The sequence below is a fragment of the Marmota marmota genome, unplaced genomic scaffold (assembly GCF_001458135.2).
Source record: "Marmota marmota marmota unplaced genomic scaffold, marMar, whole genome shotgun sequence".
NCBI lineage: Eukaryota > Metazoa > Chordata > Mammalia > Rodentia > Sciuridae > Marmota > Marmota marmota.
The window spans coordinates 10673391-10696884 of record NW_026000057.1 but is presented as its reverse complement, the minus strand read 5'-3'; the positions used below and the strand labels follow the sequence as shown (position 1 = coordinate 10696884).

The 23494-nt window shown below is 43.7% G+C and overlaps 1 protein-coding gene across 2 annotated transcripts in view; it reads right to left on the bottom strand.

Annotated features, from left to right (window-relative positions):
- Window positions 1–19446, bottom strand: part of Trim2 (tripartite motif containing 2) — a 189328-nt gene extending 169882 nt beyond the window's left edge. The window contains exon 1 of one of the 2 annotated variants that reach the window (XM_048813541.1): window positions 19316–19446. The gene's annotated coding sequence lies outside the window, so the exon portion shown is untranslated. Of the gene's footprint in view, window positions 1–18703; window positions 18721–19315 lie in introns of those variants that run through there. The other variant, XM_048813542.1, reaches the window with a different exon arrangement.
- Window positions 19447–23494: the final 4048 nt, after the last annotated feature.

Sequence of the window (23494 nt, the reverse complement as noted above, 5' to 3'; positions counted from 1 at the left end):
AGGGAATAGGAAAGTCAAAGTTTCCTGGCAACCGAAACGGATTGACTGCACCTCAGGAAGGCCACCCTCGGTGCATAATGGCTGCATCTTCAAACTTCGGTGCCATTGATGGTCAGCAGAAGGGCCAAGAGAAAGGGAAAGCAAACCAGAGGCTGGGTGAGGGCTGCTCCGGAGGACAGCGCTGTCATTCAGAGGCAGATGCTGGACGCCCTCACTGCTGCCTGAGCTCTGGTCAGGCCCCTCGGGTACCCTTAGGGGGTCTCTGAGATTGAGAAGCAGATGCTTCAGGGGAGGAACAGATTTCCAGCTGAGCGTGTTCAGGCCTGAAGGTCAAGAAGAGTGTGTGGAGCGCAAGCCCTTTCTTGTTGCTCCCTCTTGGGGACCTGGGACTTCTGGTTTCTTCCCTCCTGCGGCCATTTTAAGATGTCCCCTGCATTTCTTTTGCAGGGTTTTGATCTTGAACGTGGAACTCTGCCTTTCACGCCCCCGCAGTCGTCCTTGCTCAACCCCTCAGCCTGCTCCGTAGTGCACATGTCGGGAGGGAGGTGAGACGTGCTAAACCCAGACCCAAGGGTCACTCCAAGCTCCAGCCACATCTCCACCCGTTCGACTGGTAAGGAACTTTTTAAACATCTGCTTAACATCTGGGGCCACTTGCCAGGCGTGGTGGTGGTGCTCGCCTGAAATCCAGTGGCTCGTGAGGCTGAGGCAGGAGGATCATGAGTTCAAACTGAGCCTCAACAACCTGGTAAGGCCCTAAGCAACTTAGTGAAACCCTGTCACAAAACAAAACATAAAAAGGGCTGGGGATGTGGCTCAGTGGTGAAGTGGCCCTGGGTTCAATCCCTGGTTTTAAAACAAAATTGGGTCTACAATATGACAAAAACCATTTTGTACTGTGTCCAGGTTAACATCCATTCTTCTCTGGAGCCTGTGGGGATAACAAGTCCCACAGGTCCTGGGACCTCCCTGCATTGTGTCACTGTGCTCAGCTCTTGAACTCTGACTCGCCAAACACCCCTCCAGCCTGGCCGGGTGTCCCTGTCCCTCCTTTCCAGATCTTCATTACTGAGATCTCAAAATGTCACTTCCTCAGTCCTCACACTGTCCCATCTAAAGAACACTGCCTCTCTCACCTCCTACCCTGTTTTGTGGCCACACATCACTCTCCTGCAGGCTGGGCACTGGGACACCATTGTGTCTCCTCCATTGGACACAGGTGAGCACACAGTGAGCATTCACTCAGTACACATCTGTGCTGAATGAGCAATAATAATATAAACCAGAATCCTCAAATCTCCTGAAAATCAGGCATCATCAGGAAATCTTTGTCATCATCAGAGTTTGAAATCGCTTTAATGAGCCAGGCAGCAAACAGTGGTGCTGACCTTTAATCTCAGCTCCTAGGGAGGCTGAGGGAGGAGGATGGCAAGTTTGATGTTAAGTCTCTGTCTCAAAATAAAATAAAATAAAATAAAATAAAAAGAACATAGTAGAATAAAATAAGGAGCCGAGGAGGTATCTCAGAGGCAAAAACTTCCGAGTTCAATCCCCAGTACCTCCACCACACACACACACACACACACACACACACGTGCAGACACATATGCACACACACAAACACTGTAATGCACAAATGCTCTGGTTTCTTTAAAAAAAAAAGTCATTAAAAAAGAGAAAGTGAAACTATGAGAGAAAATAGTACTAGAGACCTAACAACCAAATGCAATGTGCACATGATTTCTATTCTGATTGCACAAAGTAACTGTAAAAGGATGCTTTGACTTTATCGATTTGACTGTGGGCTGGATATTAGAAGATGCTTGTAAACTTAGTGTTAGTGTAGCTAGGTATAATAATTGCACAGAGGGGCTTCCCTTGTTGTTTGCTCACGTTCTTTATTTCGAGACAGGGCCTTGCTAAGTTGCTCAGGCTGGCCTTGAACTCCTGGGCTCAAGTGATCCTCCTGGCCCAGTCTCCCAAGTAGCTGGGGCTACAGGCGTGTGTCACTGTGCCTGGTCTTTATCTGTTAGTTTTCCATACTGAAGTACTCATGGGCAAATGAACATCTTTGGGACTTACTTTAAAATATATCAGTAAAACAAAACAAACAAGACCAAAACAGCAGAAAAGCAGCAGGGGTAGGGTTGGGAAAACGTGGATTATTATTGACCCAGAGTTTGGGCTCATGAGGGTTATTATACTGTTCTTTCTGTTTTTGCACAATTTTGGAATTTACCTAAGGAAAAATAGTTTAGGAGACACTGAAGCCATATCCCTAACCCTTGAACCAAGATGTGCCATTCTTTTTTCCCATTAACCAGTCTGATCTGTGTTTATTCAAATTCTTCTGTTCTAAAAGCATTGTGGTAGGAACTGTGAGTGGTACAGGGCCATAGGAGACATGATCAGATGTCAAATATGTATAGGATAAATATTGATGGTGGTTTATTTTTTGGCCACTTGGGCAAGGAAAACCCTGATCCTTCCCTGACTGAATGAAGTGATTGATAAACTCCTGGATCTGCCCTTCCACAGCTGGTTGTCTGTCCCCTACCTTATTCACCAGGCAATCTCAAGTAAGCCACTTAGGTTTTCTAGACCTGTGTTTCCTCATGTAGAAAAAGCAGCTAGTGGTGATTGTGTTAGTCAGACTTCTATTTCTGTAACAAGTATCTGAGATAATCAGCTTATAAAGTGGAAAGGTTTTGGTCCATGGTTGCTTGGCTTCATTGCTTTTGCCTGTAGTGAGACAGCGCACTACGGAGGGGAGAATGTAGTGGAGCAAGGCTAGCTACTCATTCATGGCAGCAGGAAAGTGAAGGAGATGGAGGGACAGAGAAAGGGAAGGGGTCCCATTGTCCCAATCAAAGACACGCCCCCAGTGACCTAACTTCCTCCCACTAGGCCCCACCTCTTAAAGGTTCTACCACCTCCCAATAGCACTGGGAACTGGGAACCAAGCCTTCAACACGTGGTCCTTTGGGGACACTTCTCCAAACCACATTACTATGACTCACTTAGTTATAAATATTAAATAAGATAGAAACAGGCCTGGTCTAGTCCTGCCTAGGTGATTGACCAGGAGCCTAGAGGTACAGCTAACATTACTGTCTAGTTGGGCGATCCACCAGTGGCCCTTTGTGTGATTAGAAAAAGGTGCCCCAGGGCTGGGGTGTAGCTCAGGGGTAGAGCATGTGCTTAACATGTGTGAGGCCCTGGGTTTGATCCCCAGCACCACAAAAGAGAAAAAGAAAGAAAAAGAAATGGTTAAAAGGTGTCTCATTCTCAAGCCTGACCTTGCTCTGAATAAGGGCGAAAGGCTTGGTGAGCAGAGGGACAGCTGTCCTCACCCCCACCCTGCCCTGGACTGGGATCCCTTGTGTGAGGGGCTCACTCTGCACATCATCCGTGGGGCCTCTGAGCTGGTTTCTCAGCCCACTCGGATCCCTTCCCACCAGGAGTAAAAGCTCTAAGCTGCCTATAGTTCACGGAGCGCATGAGCGAGCTCACATGCAGAACGCAGCTGCTGCTTGGCGCTCACCAGCTGGGGTTGGAGGGTCCCTGCAGCGGGATGGAATGACGAAAAAGGAAATAAAACATCGATGTGGCAGATGCTTTGCAAGTGGCCGTGCCAGCACCGCAGCTCTGAGGCCCATGCAGCGCCTCCATCACCAGCCCAGGCTCAGGCAGGGGCCCACTGAACTGGCATGCCTCGTGCTCACGGAATCCCAGACAGTTCCGCCAAGTTATTTTAAAACTGTGTTATAGTTTGGTTCTGGAATGTCCCCCAAAGGCTCATGTGTTGAAGCCTTTGTCCCCAGGGCAGTTGCGTTCACAGGAGGGGCTTTTTGGAAGTGATCGGATTGTGAGGATTGTAACCTATCAATAGATCAATTAATTCATAGCCAGACGCATTGGGAGGTGGTGGAAACTGTCGGAGATAGGACCTACTTGAAAGGAGTGAGTTCTTGGGGGCATGACCTTGGGGACTAGATCTTGTCCCTAGCCTCATCCCTCTTTCTCTCCTTCTCAGTCACCATGAGATGAACAGCTTAGTCCTGCCACACCCTGCCACCATGATATTCTGCCTCACCTCAAGCCCGGGAACCATGGAGCTGGTCAACCACACACTGAAATCTCTGAAGCCGTGAGCCAAGATAAATGTCTTCTCCTTCAAGTTATTTTTCTCAGGTATTTTGTCATAGGGTCTTGATTTAATATCTGAGCAGTCATCTTAAATGTTAACTGCCATCTTATGAGATAAGTTTTGCTTTCCTGTACTTCCTCTGAACTCCCCCACCCCCATTAGTAACCTGCCCCATGGTGCCATCGACCTAAGCCAATCCCATGCTAATCCCCACTGACACAAGCACCCGAGTCTCTCCCATAGCACCACAACTACAACTCCAAACCCTGCCCCACAAAGCTGAACACCTGAACACCTTGGGCCTCTCTCCTCTCCACAGAGAGATGGCCTTGATTTGTCAGCTTTGACAGCTAAACTTTCCTGTGGACTCTGCTTGGTCTCCTTCCTTCATTTCCTGCTTGCCGTCTCTTGCTTTCTCACTTTCCTTTCAGTGACAAAAGACTAACACAAAATGTAATTCTCATTTCTCCTAAAAATCGATAAGCAGGACCCTGACTCATGTATTAGTGTAGATTAATTTGCTTGTTTCACTAGGAACGAAAATTACCACTGGGTTGATTAAACCTTGTCTCATTTTGTATCTCCCTTCGGCTCCCTGTACTCTTCCTCCCCTCCCTTCCCTCTTCTCTTTTTCCTCCTCCTTTCCCTTTTCCTTCTAAAACAGTCTTAGCCCCATGCAAGTCAGCTGTGTTGTGCTAGGCAGTGAGCTGGAGTGTCAAATCCACACCCAGCTGCAGACAGCAGGCATCCTCCCTGGACGTCCCACCAGCACACATCTGTGGAGTAGATGCAGATGAGGTCAGAATGTGCCTGATTGTGTCGATGGCCGCTGCAGAGAGACACAGGCCTCACTGACACAAAGCACCGTGCCAGCCGGTGAAAGGCACGAGGTTCCCGTGCACCATATTTAGACATGGACTGATGCCACTTGGAAACGTCCGAACACCACTGACAATTCAAACACACTCCAGGTTAGACTACCTGGGAGGCTTGAAAATTATTTCACAAAGTCGGGGTTCTTTTCATCCCAATGATGAAGGATTACAGGGAACTTCATCAGCATTAAAATTAAACACTACGGTTTAGGAATCGTTTTCTCATACAACAACATAGAAATGCATACATACTCGTGCATACATTATATACACAGGCACACATACAATTGTATACATTTATAAAAGTTAAATCTCATCAGAAATGATAGGTCAAGAACTAATACCTCAAAGAGGCATGTGAAATTAAATAAAAATTTATATTCCAAGGGAAATTGTAATAAGCAGGGCCTACTACACAGTTTGTCTTTGAAGACTCGGTTAAGGCTGTCATCTCCCCAATAAAATGTGTAGGTGTCACTAAATAATGCAAACAGATATGTTAAGTCTATACATTAAATCACAGTGGGTAAGTCTACATTTTCCAAGACAGTGTGGTCACAGTGATAGATTTCTTTCAAGAATCTGCCTGAAATATTGGTCCCAACTTTGTCACGAGTAATAATCTCTCTGCTTTTCAAAACATATTGATTTCTTAAAAAGAACAAGATACCTCCACTGCTATAGGATTTGCAGCAAGTAAAATTCTTTTAAAGAATTTTGAATAAGTGCTAGATCAGAGCTGGGAAAAAAATCAATATATTTTAAAAACCTCTTAACAAAGCAATTAAGTCAGCCACTCTCTATCATTATACATGCTAATTGACGTAATGCTATTTTATATCTCTAAGCCTATTCAATTGGTTTCAAGAAAATGGAAAAATTAACACTGATTTATTTCAAAGTCTCTAGAGTGTTAATCTCAATCAATTATGATTATCCAATGTGCATTTATTAAGATTACTTTCTTCTGTTTTTATGCTTTTCATTGTCTGCCTTTGTTTACTGTATGGATATATAGTTTTTTTTCAAGTTTCAAAAAAATGTTCTTTTATAAAAATTCAATTATCACCTATCATCTTACTGTACAGAAATGACTGTTCAACAAATTAGCATATTGCTGGTGGTTTTCTAGATAAACACATTTTTTATAACAACAGTCCCTAGAGTGTTTGTCTAGCACATTTGTGGCCTTGGGTTGGATCCCAGCACCACAAAAAACAAACACAAAATAGTGCATATGATTTATCATTTCTTTTTGCTTTCTTATAAATAATATATCATGGATAACTTTTCTTATAAAGAGATTTAGTTCTATAATCCCATTCTGCATGTGTGCATATGGTTACATAACATGCTATTTTATGGATGTAGCATCATTTATTTAACCACTTCTCTAATTAATATTACAAAGAAATGCTGCAAAAAATCCTTGTATATATGCTTTTGCAAATTTTCTCTATTTAAAATGTTTACTTATGAGTAGCTGGGTATATTTTCCCTATTTTATTAAATCAGTATAGATATTACTCAGCAATAAAAGAGAATAAAATCATGGCATTTGCAGGTAAATAGATGCAGTTGGAGAAGATAATGCTAAGTGAAGTTAGCCAATCCCCAAAAGACAAATGCCAAATGTTTTCTCTGATATAAGGTGACTGATTCATAGTGGGATAGGGAGAGGAGTATGGGAGGAATAATGAACTTAGATAGGGCAGAGGGGTAGGAGGGGAAGGAAGGAGGCAGGGGGTTAGCAATGATGGTGGAATGGGATGATCATTGTTATCCAAAGTACATGTATGAAGACATGAATTGGTGTGAATATATTTTATATACAGAGATATGAAAAACTGTGTTCTATATGTGTAATAAGAATTGTGATGCATTCTGCTGTCATGTATTTAAAAAATAAAAGCAATTTTTTAAAAAAGTAAATGATAAGGAAATCGGCAAATGAGCTTTGGAAAGTACATGCTTTGATATTTCATATATCCCAACACCTGTGTATTTTGTCACTTTCCATGCTTTTGAGCCAGAAAGTCCGCAGAAGAGACATTCTGGGTGGAGGGTTTAGGACCACCCTAAACATCTCCACAAGGCTAGACCCAGTGGGGATGGGATCCCACGTCTGTCTCCTTCTCTCTAAGTTGGCCTAAGTTTGCTCAAACTCTCTCTGTCCTTCTTTGCATTCCTCTTCTCCATCCAGTTACTCGGGGGGATGTAGGATTCACTGCACCCCCATAGTTGTGTACTTATTCCAGAGGCCATCAGGAGCTGAGAAGGACACCTTAGAACCTTAGAAGGTTCTAACTACAGCAGTGAACTGAGCAGAAGCCACTTGTTCAAGATTCCGCGGGCAGAGTCAAACCTGAAGGCCCAGAAGACCTTAAAACATGTTTCCTGGCCATTTCTTCAATAGCTTTTGATGTGTTTGTAACACAAGATTTTCACTTGGGACTTCTTTCTGTGTTACAGTTTGCTATTGCATCATCATCTGTCATGGCATAAGTTTTCAATAGGCCATTTGTTTCGAGACTCCACCCCCATCTTCTTGCCCAATTCTGTGAACAATGAATTCCTTCAGTGGGAAACTCCATACCATCACCGCAGCAAGATCATGTGTGCATTGCACTCCTTTGTGCTTTCATTGGTTTGGTTGTGTGTTATGAAAGAAAGCCAACTGAAAGCACAGAAATTGAGAGTGCAGGGTAAAAAGAAAAAAAAAAAGTGCTCTGCCCCTCTCTGAACATGGTGCTTGTTCACCTTGAGCAAGCCGTCACCAACTGCAAGGGTGAGGGAACTTGACCAAGGTGGTAACGCTAGTAACCAACAGAACCCAAACTTGAAACCAAACTTGAACCCAAACTTGAACCCAAACATTTTGGCTGAGAGTCCTTCTGTTTTTTGGTACTGGGGATTGAACCCAGGGGTGCTTAACTAGTGAGCCACATCCCCAGCCCCTTTTTATATTTTATTTAGAGACAGGGTCTTGCTGAGTTACCCAGGGCCCCGGTGAGTTGCTGAGGCTGGCTTTGAACTTGCGATCCTCCTGCCTCAGGCTCCAGGGTCACTGAGATTGTAGGCATGTGCCATGCCATTGCATCAGGCCAGGGTCCATATTATTGATATCACAACATGACTGGTTTTACTACACATAGCCCCAGGATAAAGCAAAATGTTAAAAAATGAACAGACTCCCCTGCAGAGAAGAAATTTAATGTGATGTCTCCAGACCCGAGGGGTGGCTGCACATCAAACTTCAAGCTGGAAATCAGAGTGGAGCTCAGTGGTAGAGCACTTGCTTAGCGTGTGTGACACCCTGGGTTTTGTCCCCAGCACCAAAATAATAGATAAATGAAATAAAAAATAATAAACTAAAGTGAAATCTGTACACTGTGCACGGTGGGCATTCCAGATCCTGTTCCCTTTCATTCTCCCAAAGTGGTGGAAATCAATTTATCTACCCCCAGCACAAATATCCTTAGGAGGCTTCTTAAGGGAGAAACTTGTTTTCTTTCAGTGCTAGGAAGCAACCCAGGCCATCTTGCATGTTAAACAACTGTTCTATTACTGAGCTACACTCCACAATTAGGAGGTTTCTTAGACTTGGAAGAAATTAGATGGACCCAACACTGCCTTTTGGGGTCACCCAAAGAAAACCTGGCTCACTGCCAAATCACCCTACGAAGGTCTACCAGTTGCCAATCAAAAGTCTACCAGACTTCAGTCAAATGCTTGAGCATTTGCAAGGGTGAGGGAACTTGACCAAGGGGTACCGCTAGTAAGTGTGAGTGGATAGTCAAGATCTCCAGACATTTGAGAAAAGAAAACATGTTGAATAAAACACAAATAAACAGCATAAAGGAACTCAGAGGATACAGAAGCAACAAAAGGACTAGAAGAAAAGCTTTTCTTTTTTGTAAATTCACTATATTTAATATCTTCAGAGCAAAAAGAGATATTGTCCATGAATCAAGAACAGCAATGCCCTGGCTTCAATTCCCAGTTCTTAGGAAAAAAGAAAAGAAAAAAAGAAGGAAGGAAGGAAAAAACTACTAGAGTAGATATTTCAGGAAAAAAAAAACCACAATTAAAATGGGAAAGGGAAAGATATGGGGTTCAGGAAAAAAATAATCTAACACAGGAGAATGATGAAAGAAAGCTCCCTCCCCCCATTAACATCCTGAGGCTGACAGGGGAAATAAAGTCCATGTTGAAGTTGGACAGAGGACTAAGAAGAAAGGCTCCGGAGGCTGTGGAGAAGTCGAACAAATAAAATATTTGGAACTTTCTGAATGAAAAAAAATATTAGTAATATATCATATCTGTTGGAGCATTTGATAGGAACATTCACAGGAAGCCTTAGAAAATCTAGTGGAAAAAAAATGAAGTAGTTATTACCTCTGGGTACAACAAATGCAGTCCATAAAAGGAAACGTGATTATAGCACACTACTTGACTCAACAGTGACAATATTTACAGAGTCCTAGGAATATAAATAGTGATGTATTCAAGACTTGTACCATGACTAAGTTATGGAGAAGGGAAAAGAGGACAGAGTACTGGAAAGAAAACCAAGTTGACGTGGGCTGTAACTCAGGGTCTACTAGCAGTCCATAAATATGCAAGAACATTTCAGGGAGGGTACACGTGGGTGGAAATTTGGTCACCTTCAGGGAGAGAATTATGGAGGCTAGGAACCAGGGTAGCAAGAAGATTTCTGAATGTTTTTATCTCTTTTTCAAAAGGGCAGAAGTCCTGATATCCCTGTCAAGGACATGCCCTCCAGTGATCTTTAAGCCCCACCTCTTACCTCTCAATCGTGCACCTGAGTCTTTCAGAAGCACACTATAGCACATCTCTGTATCATCTCCATCTGTATAAATCTTTGGTTCTATTTCTCTGGAACTCTCATTCAAACCAATATTTACTGAACACATACTATATGCCAAGCAATGAGCTAAGTGACTAAGTGCCAGAATAAAGAGATAAAACTAGAGTCCTTGCCTTCGCAGGTTTAGGAATTCGGCAATAATGTAGACAGCAAACAGCTTCCCCTAGGAATAACTTGGCTGAGCTTTTCCCACCCAGAAAGAATGTGCCCAGGAATTGCATTTAAGACCTTTCAGCTTCCTAAGACTTATTCACGGTCAGACTCTGACCAAGTTCGCTTAAGCACTTGGATCTTCCAGCCTTGCCTTCTGTTTTTTTTCCAATTTCATTCCCTTACAATAAGTCAACTATAAAGGACAATGGTACACTTTTTGCTGGTGGCCCATGAAACCACCCTCACTGATGCTCTCACGTGAAACCAGGAAATATGTTAGTTGATCTCTGAGAGTTCTCAGAAGTCCCCTAAGCAGGGAACCCTAATAAAAGCCCACGTGGGGGACAAAATATCCCCATTCTGCTGTGCATCCCATCGTGTGCAGAGTACGCGGGAAAAGCAATGGCTTTATGTCAGGAGCCGCTCTGGAAATACACGTCCTTAAGTCCTGAGCAAGAGGTACTGAGCGATCACTGCGCCCCACAAAAACTTGGGCTTTACCCCGACTTGGATAAGGAGGCGTGGCTCCAGGAGCAGGCATCACCCCGTGGGGTTGAGTCACATTCACCTTTTCCTTTGTAATCCTACCCCTTTGCCCTTTTGGGGATAGAATGTTCTGTGGAACCTCCCCTTGTGTGTCCCCTATATAAGAATAAAGAATTCCAGGGGCTCTCTCTCTTTCCACAGACCCTAAGGTCTGAGAGTCATCCCGGATTTTGAACAGGTACCTCTGTGTGTGTCTGCATGCTTTCTTAGTTGTTTTCTTAAGTTATTGGAATAGTCAGATTTGTGAACCCATACTAGGTTGCCAGCTAGGATAGACAGCAAAAGCTCCAAAGTCAGGCAGGTGGGAGTCAAGCCCGGGTGCCCACTTCTTATTAGCTGGTGACCTTGGAGAATGTATTCAACCTCCCTGGGCCTCTTTTCTACTGTAAAATAAGGAGACTTTGTAGTGGGACTCCTTTTTGGACTGCATGGGAGTGTGCATGCACAGAGATGAGGCTCATCCCTGCCATATACTGTGCTGGTTCAAATCCATGTCAGTTCCTGTTTGGCACAAAGCCTCGGTGTATCTCTGAGCCATCTCTAGGCTTGTGAAAGCTGTAGGGGTTTGGTTATAAACATTTGTTTGCAAAGTGCTTCTGTATAAAGGGAGGAATACAATCCCCATTTCAAAATTTCATATTGAGTTTTGAGAACAAAGCAGCTATTTTAGTTCAAAGGACAACCAAATCTTTGTTACTCAGAATACTAAAGAGTGGGCGGTAAAGGGGTGTCCAAAGAGCTCGACCCATGAAGAGTTAATTTGCAGAGGCCAGGGGTCTCCCCAGGCTCCTCTCCCTCCTAGGGAGACTAGTGTGAATGCAAGAACAACAACAATGAAGTCCTTATGGTTTATGAGCCTTAGAGCTAGCACCCAACCCTTCCCTCCCCTTTTTACAAATGAAGCTTAGAAAATAATTATCTTCTCAGGCTGGGAATATAGCTCAGTTGGTAGAGTGCTTGCCTTGTATGCACAAGGCCCTGGGTTCAATCCCCACAAAAAAACAAACAAACAAACAGAAAATAATTATCTTCTTAAAGCCCTAAGGGTAATTCATAAGACTCATTTGTTTCCTTTGGGGAAATTAAAGAGATGAGTGAGTTTTGCCATGACTATTCTCAGAAATGTGATATTATTCTGTGAATCAGCTTACTTACCCTTTCTGATGGTGTTTAATAAAGACTAACTCCAAGGAATTAAGAAGGGGAGAGGGGAGCGTGGGGAGAAAAATTTCAGAGGAGTAGTTCACGCTGAAGGTTTATGAAGAGATGTTTCAAAACCAGAGTGTGAAGACTGCAGCTGACTCATCTTCTAAAAACTGCACAAAGCAGTTGGTGAAAGTTGTAAAATAAGAGCTATAACAATGGAAATGCTACTCGTCGCCAAGCTAAAAAGCATAGTGAAGTGGTAACTTTTTACTTAAAGTAGCTGAAAGTAACGTGGGAAAATGTGCAAGGAGAATAATAGAGGAGTGGGAAGTGATGCAGAGAGTGCTGAATCTCACAAAGCTCATCTCTCGTAGAAATAATGAGTAGTCCTGACTTTTGGGGGTAACTTATTACACTATGATCTTCACAGCTGCTACTAGTTCTCCAGACAGACTGGCTGACAATGCGATGTGGACAGCAGACCACTCGGCATGTTGACAAGTCATCTTGGAAGCTGCTATACTCACAGATTAAGACAAGTGATTTTTCATTATTTTTTCCAACAAAATTTTCCAAGAAAGTCCATCCTTTTCTTTATTGTTTTTGTACATCTATGTGAACATTTTTCAATGAATTAGTTATTAGGTACTAGAAAACACCGGGGAACAGGTAGCTTGACAGGTATTATAGTACTGTATCAGAGTATAATGGGGACCATCTGTCCATATAAACAAAGACCATGCAATTAGAGAATTTCCATTAAATCCTTTATTATTTTAAAAATGAAGCTAAAGACAATTTCTATTTATCCTTCACTGTGGTTTTAGAGCATATGGAGATAGAATCAAAAACTCATTTATATTTGTTTGAGGGTCTACATTCATTAGTGTATCTGAAAATCTTCTCCTTGCTATAGCATGCATTTAAGCAATCAAAACTGGAGGAGGAAGAAAAGATAAGGAATTTAATAAAATATTTTTAAAGTTGTCAAAAAAAAAAGACAAGTGATTTTTAATTCCTTTTTTTTTAACTCTGATAAAACTTTCATTTCATATTAGAGATGGGAAAACATCTCAATCAACTATTCGTTACATTTTTAAATGGCAGGGCTGAGGATGTGGGCAGTGGGTACAGTGCTTGCTGGGCATGCATGAGGTTCTGGGTTCAATTTTCAGCACCCTCCCTCTCTCTCTGACACACACACACACACACACACACAGAGAGAGAGAGAGAGAAGGGCAGCAACAGCCCATTAGTGGTTCTGAGTCCACAGGGTAGACTGAAAACTTAAGCATCTCTTCTCTTCTCTGTCTCCTCAAACCACATAGTGATGGAATTTTTAAAAATGTCTGCTGCCATACCAGGAATGGCAGGGTATTGTCAGAGAAGTTTCCTCAAACAGGAGGAAGGCAGAAAGTGGGCTGAAGATGCCAACAGAGAGTTGGCTGTACAAGTCTGACAGGAAATGAAAAAGAGAGACAGGATTTATAAGAAAATGTCAATTAAATTTGTTTTAAGGGGATACATAAAATTGAACATATTAACAGGGTACGGAGTGATGTTTTGCTACATGCGGCTGCTCTGCAGACTGAAGTGAGGCCCTGTAGAGCACCTGCTAGTCACATAGTCCCTAGTTTTGGTCCCAGCTGGTGGTGGAAATTGACAGGGTAGACCCATGCAATTCCAGGAAAAGAGTCCACCACTGGGACAGGGTTGTAGCTCAGTGGTGGAACACCTGCCTGGCATGGGTGAGGCACTGGGCATCTTGACCCCGTCCTACAGCCTTGGCAGCTCAGCATCAGGGCTTCTGTCCTGCAAGCAACATTTTCCTTCATTTTGGCAAGTAGAATCCAAACACCTGGATCCTATTTCCTTCCCTTCCTGGGCCATTTCCGTAGTCTAACTTCAAAACTCTCACTTATTTCTCAATGAGAGTGAAATCCTTGAATCATACACTTGCATTTTCGACTTGCAAAAGGGCTTCGACAGCCTGACCATGGCTTTGGGAAGGTTTTCCCGGCCTCTGGAGGGAAGGCAGGCACCTGTTCACCCTCACTTTGGTTCTGCTTGCCCCAGAGCCTGTGGAGGGGGATGCCAACTCCACGTAGGTTGGTGCAGCCTTGCCGAACAGAGCTGTCTCCCACAAAGCCAGCTTTTGTGCGTCAGCCTGGGTAAGGGCTCCTTTGCTCTGCACTGAGCTCTGACACTGCACACACAGGTCTCTGTGTCACCCTAGAAGGCTCTCAGTGCATTGTCATTGGGAAGGGAGGGAGGTACCACCCTGGTCTTAGTACTCCAGGGGGTGCCCCAGTCAGAGAGAGGCAGGTGTTTTGCCTTCCAACATCCAAAGCATCCCCAACACTGTCTCAGCACTTTTTTCCAATATCCAAACAAAATATGACAACCCTTTTCAACAAAGATGCCAAGACATACACTGGGAAAAAGATGGTCCCTTCAATAAATGGTGCTAAGACCACTGCATATCGACATGCAGCAGATACAGATTTTAGAACTCTGCATCTCGCCAGTTACAAAATCAACTCAAAGGGGACTAAAGAATGGGGATGTAGCTCAGTGGTAGAGCACTGTGAGGCCCTGGGTTTGATCCCCAGCAACACACACACACACACAGAGAGAGAGAGAGAGAGAGAGAGGGACAGAGAGAGACAGAGAGAGACTAAAAACTTAATTGTAAGGTAAAAAAACTATGAAAATACTAGAAGAAAACAGGGAAAATGTTTCATGACATTAATCTGGGCAAGGATTTTGTGGGGGGGATGAGACTGCAGAGGTATTGAGAACAAAATCAAAAACAGACAATATGGACTTACATCAAACTGAAAAGCTATACATCAAAGGAGCCAATCAACAGAGTGGAAGCAACCTACAGAAAGGAAGAAAATATTTGCAAACTATACATCTGACAAGGGATTGATACCCAGAATACATAAGGAACTCAAATATCCCACCAGGAAAGAAAAACACAAAGAATCTGATTTAAAAATGACAAAAGAGCTGGGCACAGTAGTGTATACCTCAAACCCAGTGACTCAGGAGGCTCAGGCAGGAGGATGGTAAGTTCAAGGTCAGCCTCAGCAACCAAGTGAGACCCTAAGCAATTTAGTGAGACCCTGTCTCAAAATAAAAAATAAAAAGGGCTGGGGATGTGGCTTAGTGATTTAGCACCCCTGGGTACAATCCCTGGCACCAAAAAAAGAAAATCAAATAAATCATAAATATGTACAGTTATTATGTTTCAAAACAAACAATATAAAACCAAACCAAAAATAAAAGAACCCTAACACAGAGGGCTGACCCAGGGAGAATCTAGCCAAGTCCCATTGATAGACCCAACCTGATCTTTTCTTAAAATTGGGAGCCATCTTGCCACAAAGCCATGAAAAGATAATTTCAGCTTTACTATAAATTACTGCAAATTCTGAACCTGCTTGGGATGCCTGCCCGTGCCTCGAACTCACCCATGCCTGGCTCTCTGACCAGATAGCAGCCCTCTCTGAAACTTTAGTGATGCCTCACAAATCTTGGCCTTCCCTGGGCAGACAACGACCCTCTCTGAGGCTCTGATAGTCCGCATAAATTCTGATGTCGGGCCAGCAAAAAATGTAAACTACCATCAGTGTTAAGCTCGTCAGAGTTCTGTTATCTGTAACCCCCCTTTGTGTAACTTTCTGGGCTATAAAGCTGGGCTGCAGGAAAGATGGGGTTGCTGTCTTGTTCCCGCCGTTTTGGGAGGGAGAGGCAGCCCGGCCGGTTGAAATAATAAGCTTGCTTTAATTTGGTTTTAATTGGAGTCAGTGGTCTTTTCTTGCGTCCTGGTCTAACACCGTTTCTAGGCCCCCTAAATTGTTCCTCTGTTTGGCAGAGATGCTCTTGTCTGTAAGGAGTGATATCAAATGCTTCCTCTTTGCTACCAAAGACATGCTGTTGCTTCTGTGGCTTAGCAAAGGCTGGAAGGAAATTTAAGGGATGTGTGAAGTGGAAATTCTGGAATCTCATTTGTAAGGCTCACACTTCACCACCATCGTTGCTTATATGCATGGATAATCCACGCCATAATGCCCCCACCTCTCAATGCAAGTGGAACGAACAGAGATAGCTGTAGGACAGTCCTCAGGCCTCCCAATTCCCATCCGTCCCATCTCTACCACTGGTGTAGGCAGCAAGAGGCTCTGAGGGGTAGAGATGGGGGAGGAAGCAGGTGTGGTGTCTCCAGGGAGAAACCCCCTTATTTACAGCCAGGCAAAAAGAGATCATTCCTCTATTCAACAGCCCAGAGAGTCCCACAGGGAGCTGGAACTCAGGCATGAAGACATGGTCTTCAGAAACACTGTGGCCCCAACGACTCCTCATGTTAAAAACAGGATAGAAACTTGTACCATAGAAGGTAGAAGAGGTCCTGGGGGACAGCCAGTCCAGCCTCTATTGTGCCTCTTCCCTGTCCCCCAAAAGGCAAACGTCTGGCGGCAGCTGCCCAGTCTGGGCTGTGGACTGGCCTTGGCAGGGGCATTTTGTCTGGCAAGCACGATGCACTTTTAAATGTTTTACTTTTAATTAGTTGCCAACCTTTAACGATCTGGAGATTTCATATTAATAAATAAAAATCTAGACTCCCAGATTCCCCCAAGAAATCAGAAAAGCTGGCAAAGCTGGCTGACAGGAATGTGGACAACAGCCCTCCCTACTCAACCCTCACCAGGCCCCGGCTCCTCTTGGCCCTGCGGTGACACACTTTGCCACCGAAGGCAGAGACCAACGTCTCCCACCCTAGCATTTTGCCCCTGAGAAAACACCATTCCCTGGCTCCGGCCAGTTAATTCAGAGTCTGAGCCTGGTTCCCAGGTGAACTACTGTGCAGCCAGGGTAAAGAACAGCGAGGTTAAGGCCATGAACGGCAGGTAAAACTGTTTTCTTCTTGTTGCTCCTTAGTGGTCCATTTCACCATTTTAGAAGTTCCTCATTATAGAAAATTAAAATCTTACTCTAACTTCAATTAGCATCTCACACATTGGATACTAGATCACCCCCTCCTCTTCTCTTTCTAAAATAGCCTCTGGTTTTTTTTTTTTAGTTTCTCCTCTTTCTGCTTTATTATTGTGGTTGCCCCATTCTGAACCCCAAATTACTCTAATTGTTATTTTAGTAGAGGATTCAATAGAAGTACTTATTTCTGGTCCCCTAATGTCATGCTTAATATCTCACAATCACATTAATTTCTGTTTCACAGCATTTTTACTCAATCATAGTCTATTCTTTATTTTTAACAAAGAACTCATTTGCAAAAATCTGAGAAGTCACACTCCAGGATGGGGGCAAATTTAAGCACAAACTTATCAAGCTTCATTTTGGGGCCAGGGGTATAATCCGATATGTAAAATTAAAAGGGCTATATGTATGTTCATAGTAGTTTTAGTTTTTTATTCATAAATCAAGTCATTTACAATCAATTGAGTCATCTGATTTTAGGAAATTTCTAAGCTACATGTGATTACTATTTTTCTGAGGTTTTAAAAAAAATATCCATTTTGTAATTTTTCCTTTTTTCCCCCCAAACTCTCATTTAAACCAATTCTCAAATGTCAGGTTAACAGAAAGGCAGCTTAGTGACACACTGAACTGGAAGACCAGCACAAATCTTAGCCTTTTAGGCTAGTTAGAAACTGCTTTGGTAGATATAGTTCGTTGTGCCCATTTGATGGGTAAGGAAACTGAGACCTGGAAAGTTTAAGAAGTTTGTCCATAGTTCCTTGACCACATTCCCCACACTGGATGAATTCTGGCTTTTCCAAGCCCTCTAGGGAAGTTGAGTCTTCCCCAACCCTTAGAACTTAAGGTCCCGATAGACCAGACACCAGAAACCAACATCAAGAGTTAGGCTGTGAATCAGCAGAGCGGATTCTTTCATACATTTGGACCTGCATCAGATCGACACAGAAAGGCTCACCAAACACTGAACATGACATTTTAGAGTCATGTTCTGTTAACTGTCTAAGGAAAAGCCACAGTTCTTTAAGAACTGTGCAGACCACAGAGAGACCCTGTATGATGCCAGGAATCCTGACCTGAATTAAATAGAAAAATCAATCGGAACTTCGAAATTCCCAATAACCACCAATAGTAAAGATAATAAAGGAAAAAAAAAACACACCCCTTCACACTCATACTTTGGGGAGAAAGAAGAAAATTAAGATTTTTCCTTTTAATGCCTGGTTTCCAAATTAGAAGGACGAGAAGGCTCTCTGCACGCCTTCCAGGCAGCCAGAAATGACAATGTGAAAACAAACACAATGTGCCACGGAGCGGAGGGAAGGAGCCTGAAGCCAGCGGGGCTCTGAAATCCCAGAGGCGCTGAGATCCCCAGCAACCCCGGACCGCGCGCTGCTCACCCCGGGGGCCGCCATCCCGGGTCGCTGTAGGAGGGGGTCGCAGCAGTCACGGCGCAGCGCGCAGTGTGGTTGCCCCATTCTGGACCCAAAATCACTCTAACCATTATTTTATTAGAAGACTCAACAGAGGTCCTTATTTATGGCCCCACAGTGGGCGGGGAAACACTAGCCTCATCTCATTGTTTGGAGCCAGCGGGGAGATGCAACTGCGGGCTGGACGGGGCGTCTCCGCCGGCTGCCTGGGCTCCAGGTTCTTTTCTTTGTGTGTTCGTCCACAAAACCCAAGACCCATTCCCAAGCGACGAGCGAAACACCCGGCTTTCAAGCCCCCTCTTGCCGCCGCCACGATTGTCGCCTACTCGCCGCGCCAGCACGCGCCACCTCCAGACAAGGCGTGGCGACGCGCGTCGCGGACCCTCCCGCAGCCCAGTCCCCGGTGCGCCTGCTCTCTGGCGGCTGCCTCTGCGATCCGACAGCTGAACTGGGAGCGTCGGGAGCCGAGCGGTCTGCAAGCCGCACGGAGGTCACAGATACTCACGTTTCCAAAGGCTTCCCAAGCGCGCGCACTCCCCTGGCCACTGCAATTAGAAGGACGAGAAGGCTCTCGGCACGCCTTGCAGGCGGCCAGAAATGGCAAGCAGGAAGCCAGCTGGAAGCCCCTTATTTTCTGCGAGCACACTCAAAATGCTCCTCAGTGCCGCCAACGCAGCTGCCAGGTTTAATAACTGTGTCAGACAGTCCGCCCCTCCCCCATAAAGAGACACAAAGATGACAGGCGGGGGACTGAGCCCGAGTTCCACCGCAGTCACCCTGCCTCGGCCTCAGCGATGCCGCAGTTAGGACTGTGCAGGGACCGATCAGGAAAGGATTCAAATGCCAGCTTTGACCTAAGAAATTTCCAGAAATCTCTGTTCGTTCCTCTGAGCAAAAATCCTTTTCGCAATAGGATTTCTGAAACAAAACAAGAGGCCGGTACCTTTTTAGTTAACCCGCATCTCAAAAGGAAAAGAAATTTACGCAACAACGCTCAGCCCCGTTCTGTTTGATCTCTGCAGCATCTGGGAGATGCAAAGCGCCAAAGGCTTAGCCCTCGTGTTTTAGTCGCGCCTATAAATCACCGCTTGCGTCTGTCCCTAGGACAGAACCTTACTGTTTTGGGGGGCTCCGTTGCAGTTCCTCATTGACCTGGACCATATCCAAAGCTCGGGCAGCTCCTCGAGAGAGACTGGATATTATCAAGCTGGAAGGAATTAGTGGTTCTCTTTGGAAAGTAGACTATCAAAGCAAAATATTCCACTGAAAGTAATGTTTTATAACAAGTATATATTTAACAGACTCGTCCGTGTACGCTGCAACCCAGAGGCCACGCCCCGCGGTCAGGCAGGGTCCCCACCCCAGCCCGCCCCGCCCCCTGGGCTCTTGGTAGAGGCGCCGCTGGCTGCACCTGCTTCTGCCGGGAGCGGTTTCCGTGGAAACTCTGGAGAGACGACTCTCCCTGCAGACACGCTGTTACCCTGACAACTGCGACCCAGCGGCAGGAGTGCCAAGCAGAATGTCAATGGATGCCTGCTTTAAATCACAGATTAGGGAGTTCACAAGGATGGTTGGGCAAACTAGGAATGCAGCGATATTTGGGAAAGCAAACCGAAAACCGCTCAAACCTGGGTGGGGTCGGTGGGCATCTCAGAATTGGGGGACTGCATCGCTCGCCCCCTCCCCTCGAGTTTGTAGTTGGCTTTAGCATGAATCTCATCATTCTCTCTAGAATATTTCCTTTATTCTGCTTAAGATACTATTTTAAAGTTATTTTGCCCAGATTGAGCACCAGCTGGCCCCAGTTTAGAGCAAGAAGAGGCTCGTACATGTGTGAAACAGAGGGGAGATGCCGTGGGAACAATATTCAACTGTGGACAGTGTTGTGTACAGAAGTGCAAAACTGGTTCTGACTACAACCTTGCACCATCAGCCTAGGCGGAACACATTAGTGGGGAAAAGGGAGAAGTGTGAATGAGTCTATCCATATTTATTAAAAATTTAAATGTCCGTATGCCATCCTATTACTTTTAGGTAAGGACAGTTTATACTCATCAAACCAAAAATAGGTCTAAAAGATAAAATTAAATAAGTTAATGAACTCTCAGTCAAGGCACAAGATTGGGAACAAAAACACATGTGCCCCTTACTGGTTTCTCTTTATGATTAATTGTATATTCCCTACCTATTAAAAGTTAAAGTCAGTACCTGGCTTGGATGAATGAGATTTTGCTATACACATTACAGTGATATGATGATATTAATCAATCTCTGGGTTGGAACTGAAATATCTACGTACACAAGCATCTTTTAAAAAGCCATAAATGCACTTCTGAAAAGGTTCGTATGCATTTGATTTTCATAAAGCAAGTGATATTTCCATATTCTAGGGATTCAGTTTATGCAAAAGAGAACATACAGGAAATTTTTTGCATAAAGCAAGAAGAGTTTCAGTCAAGAACCATCTAATTTATGTTTTGAAAAATCCCACTTTGTATCCCAAATCTACTTTGAAGACATACTTTTGTAAAGATGGTGACACAGATATTTATTTGCAAATGAAGATCTCTCAAACAAAAATGAGTATAGCCCGCAATCAAACAGACATCCAGTTCCTTTTCTGAATACATTTCAAGTTTGAGAAAATGGAAAAAATATTAAATAGATCATCTTTGCTTCTAACAAAAATGAACAGTGAGTAATGTAGAAGGCAGAAGAATGAGAGTAAGAAAGTTAAAAAAATACTAACCAAATCATTAAAAAATATTTCCAGAGAATAATTAAGAGCAAAATGATTATATTCTGAATATTCTATCATTGGTAATATTAAGTGAGATTCAAATAAGTAGGCAGTCATAATTCCATTTCAAAAATTGTGTTTAGTGCCTGGGGTTCTAGCTCTGTGGTAGAGCACTTGCCTACCATGTGTGAGGCAACCACATAAAAGTAATAAATAAATAAAGGTATTATGTCCACCTGCAATTAAAAAAATATTTTTAAAAGTTGCTTGTTTATTTATACCCATGACCGTGATGGCTTGGAAGAGTTTTGCTTCATGCTTGCCTAGACTATCTTTACACTTGCCTGACCCCCACCCCCCATGCTGGAGATTGAACCTGGGGCCTCTGGCATGCTAAGCACATGCCCAGCCTCTCACTTGCCTATTATTTTCCATGATAAATAGCACAAGTGATAGTAGATAGGTGTGTCTTTTTTTAAAGTTTCAGTTGCTACTTCCTGGCTATTTTCTCATTTCAAAAAATGGGAATAATAACAGCACTTTGGTTTTTTTCCTTCAGTCCTGGTAATTGAAATCAGGGGCACTCTACTACTGATCTATATTCACAGCCCTTTCTATTTTCACTAACTTGCTGAAGCTGGCTTTGAACTCATTATCCTCCTGCCTCAGCCTCCCGAGCCACTGGGATTACAGGGATGCACCACCACACCCAGGAACAGTACCTTCTTAAAGGTACTTAAGTAAGCTCGTGCTGGATGAATTTCAGCACAGAACCCAGCACATACATGTATGCATTTTATAATCATAGCAAATGTTAATCCCAATTTTTAGGCTATTTTTTTCCCAGAATTTTAATTACAATTCTACCTTAGATAGGTTTGTGGCTTTGATCAGACTTTAGTTTACACCTGGGGATCAAATCCAGGCCTTTGCATGGGCCAAGCACACTGTGCCCCTGAGTGACAACCCAGAGCCACGGTTCTACTTGGGTTTCTCACCATTTCTGTTTTGCGTTTCAGAACTTCCTTCTGGAATCATCTACCTTTTCCTTAAGTAGTTCCCTAAAGAGGTTTATAGTGACTTTTTGTTTTGTTTTGTTACTGTAATTTCTCTGTATCAGCTTGATGATGTCGTTATTCGGATTTTGTTCTTGAAATACAATTTCACTTGGCATAATTTGGGGTTCATGGTTATTTTCAATCAGTGTTTTGAAAATATTTTCTACGGATGTTTTTGGCTTTACTTTGCTAGTGAGGAATTAGCTGTCATTGAATTTTCACTTTTTCCTGGGTAATCTGTCAACTTAGTTTTGTTCCACGCTATGCTTTTATTCCACTATTTTATTTTTAACACAATATTAAACACACTTATTTAATACTCTGAGCCCAAATGTTCCAGGGTTCACAATCTTTGTAGGTGTAGCTCAGCAGTCGCTGTCTCGGCTCACTTTCACTCATTCCTTTATTTGGTGATTTTTGTTATGGTGGATTCATGTACTTTGTGGGAATTCTCTGTGATAAAAGTACAATGTCCAGATAGGTGGAGCGGAGGATGGGGGAAGTGACACAAGGCCACTTTAAAACCCATTTTCATGCCAGCTACAGTGGTGCACACCTGTAATCCCAGCTGCTGGGGAGGCTGAGGCAGGGGGATGGGGAGTTCAAAGCCAGCCTCAGCAAAAGCCAGGTCTCAGTGAGACCCTGTCTCTAAATACAATACAAAATAGGGCTGGGTAATGGTGTCCATCTCATTCCACCATCTTTCCTACCCCCTTACGCCCTCCTTTCCCTTCCCTCTTCTATGCCCTATCCAAAGTTCCTCCATTCCTCCCATGCTCCCCGGCCCACCACCCCCATTATGGGTCAGCATCCACTTATCAGAGAGAACATTCGGCCTTTGTTTTCTTGGGGGATTGGCTAACTTCACTTAGTGTGATATTCTCCAACTTCAGCCATTTACCTGCAAATGCCATGATTTTATTCTCTTTTAATGTGAGTAATATTCCATTGTGTATATGTACCACAGTTTCTTTATCCATTCATCTATTGAAAGACATCTAGGTTGGTTCCACAGTTTAGCTATTGTGAATTGTGCTGCTATATACATTGATGTGGCTGTGTCCCTGTAGTATGCTGTTTTTAAGTCCTTTGGGCATAGACTGAAGAGTGGGATAGCTGGGTCAAATGGTGGTTCCTTTCCCAGTTTTCTAAGGAATCTCCATACTGCTTCCCAGATTGATTGCACCAATTTGCAGTCCCACCAGCAATGTATGAACGTGCCTTTTCCCCCACATGTTCACCAACACTTATTGTTGCTTGTATTCTTTGTGCTCCACTTGTGTACTATGAACTGAAATGCATTCTGCTGTCATGTATAACAAATTACAACAAGTACATAAATAAATAAATTTTTAAAAATAGGACTGGGGATGTGTTTCAGTGGACAAGTGCCCCTGAGTTCAATCCCCAGTACCCCCTCCCTGCAAAAAAAAAAAAAAAAATCCATTTTCATGTCTAAAGTTTTCAGGTCCATGTAGGGGTCATAAATTTTAAGCTC